This window comes from Octopus sinensis, linkage group LG17, assembly GCF_006345805.1.
Source record: "Octopus sinensis linkage group LG17, ASM634580v1, whole genome shotgun sequence".
In the NCBI taxonomy this organism is placed as follows: Eukaryota; Metazoa; Mollusca; class Cephalopoda; order Octopoda; family Octopodidae; genus Octopus; species Octopus sinensis.
Genome location: NC_043013.1, coordinates 55,182,839 through 55,185,338, shown reverse-complemented (window position 1 = coordinate 55,185,338; position 2,500 = coordinate 55,182,839). Strand labels below are relative to the sequence as shown.

The 2,500-nt window shown below is 35.1% G+C and overlaps 1 protein-coding gene across 7 annotated transcripts in view; it reads left to right on the top strand.

Moving 5' to 3' along the window:
* LOC115220760 (thrombospondin type-1 domain-containing protein 7A) overlaps window positions 1–2,500 on the top strand; it is a 1,292,425-nt gene that overhangs the window by 70,380 nt on the left and 1,219,545 nt on the right. The window lies entirely within an intron of this gene.

Below are 2,500 nucleotides of genomic sequence, written 5' to 3'. Positions count from 1 at the left end.
GGACTGGATGCTTGTTAATAACTAGTAACTTAGCCTATGTTGTTACTTTTCAGCCCTAATAAAGCAAACCTATAATCAAAGATGTTCCAGTCATGACCATCCCATTTTTTCCAGACAAAGTGCATCTATGGTTGTACTTTCTATCCAAATGTTAATTTTTTTTTATTAATAATTAATGTATTAAGATAACGAGCTGGCAGAATCATCAACATATTAAAGGCAGTGCTCCAGTATGGCCATAGTCAAATGACTGAAACAAATAAAAGAATAAAAGAAGACCAAGCAAAATGCTGCTAGCAGCATTTCATCCATCTTTATGTTCTGAGTTCAAAGGCCACCAAGGTGGACTTTGCCGTTCATCCTTTTCAGGTCGATGAAATACATGCAAATTGAGCATTGGGGTCGATGTAATCGACTTATACCTCGCCCCCGAAATTGCTGGCCTTGTGCCAAAATTGGAAACCCATAATTAATATGGTAGGGTGTAATTTGAGGAAATTTTGACTGTTATGTTTGTATAGGGACTCCATCATTGGCTCATCATCATCATCATCGTTTAGCGTCCACTTTCCATGCTAGCATGGGTTGGACGGTTCAAGTGGGGTCTGGGAAGCCAGAAGGCTGCTCCAGGCCCAGTCTGATCTGGCAATGTTTCTACAGCTGGATGCCCTTCCTAACGCCAACCACTCCGAGAGTGTAGTCGGTGCTTTTTACGTGCCACCGGCACAGGTGCCAGACGAGTCTGGCAAACGGCTATGATCGGATGGTGCTTTTTACGTGCCACCAGCACGGGGGCCAGGCGAGGCTGGCAACGGCCACAAACGGATGGTGCTTTTTACGTGCCTTTTGCTTTAAATATTTTAACCCAGATACATATTGAAATATGTGAAAGGGTGGAGCAAGTTAATTCCAGGCTGGTTACTTCAATAACTTATTCTCTCTATGATTCTTGTAATGTTATGGAATTATTTCATAGTAATTTATCGTTATTGTCATTACCATAGCAATTTATTATCCTGATAGAAATTAATGCTTTTTTGTTTTTAACACTTTTTAAGGATTAATATTCACTGATTGAAGAATTTCATGAATTAGTTTGGAAGGAAGAATAAATGATAAAAGACTAATTTCTAGAATTTTTCAAACGGCAGCACAGAGAAACGAGCTTAAATTATGCAAATTTATGCCTTCCCTCTGTAGAATGCTTTTAGTAAATTTTTGCTACACCACATTCATTCAAATGAAAATTTTGAAAAATAAAATAAAACAGAAATGTTTAATTTCAATTATTAATAGGAATTGTACGTACTTCCAGTGCTTTACAGACTAAATTGATTTCAGGATGAGGTAAGGAAGACGAGAAAGAATTTTCTTTATTTTGCATATATCATTCTGGTAAAGTAATCTTGCTGCTAACTGTAAATGTAGACAATAACGGTAGTGTTGCAATAGAGACTGCAATTAGAATCTGACACAAACTAGAAAATCTCAGACTCAGGTTCTATTATTGCCACTCAACCTACGTAAAATGTCTTTTATCTTGTTATCTGATAACCCGTACTTCATCCAACTCAAGGAATTATTAACAGATCAACTTTTCTTGTGCTCAATCAGTTGATGAGTGGAATCGGTAATATTTATATCTAAGACAGATACTCATTGGCTTACATGGCAGCGAATCTCTACAGATTGCTGTGATATCTTGTACACTTTTCATTCTCTTGTGAAATGCTGTATTGTTCGCTGAGATAATTATGAGGCGTTACATACAAAAAGTAGGACTTGTGTTTATTTGGGTTTATCATATCATCTATTTTTCCTCATTTTACCATCTGTCATCTCTCACAAGCACATAACTGATAATATACATATATTATATATATATATATATATATATATATTATATATATATTTTATTGTGTTGTATCTCTCCATTTCTCTCTCACTTTCTCTCTCTATATATGTGTGTGTGTGTAGTTGAATAGATGTAAAAAGAAAAAAGAGCAAAGCTGTAGAATATACCATTTGGTATAGTATGTGGAAAGCTTTCCATTTTTCATGCTGTTGCATAGACCTGCAAAGCAATCCTAATTGCAAAACAAATTATTTATAGCATTCCATACTATAATTATTTTAAACTCTAACTTATTTAATCGATTAAAAGTTATATTACTGATACATTAATTACTTGTCCATTCTAGATTCTCAAAATAGATTCTCAAAATATATATGCATATATATATATACATATATGGGAAGCTTAGTGATTAGGGTTTTCAGCTCATGATTGTAAGGATGTGAATTCAATTTCTGATGACATGTTATGCCTACTCAGCTGGCAAAAATGAGTAGTACCTGTATTTCAAAAGACACATTCTGTGTTATGCTGAATCTCCCTGAGATCTACGTTAAGGATATGCATGTCTGTAGAGTGCCCAACCAGTTGCACATTAATTTCATGAGCAATCTGTTCCATTCATGGAATCAATTGTAACCAACA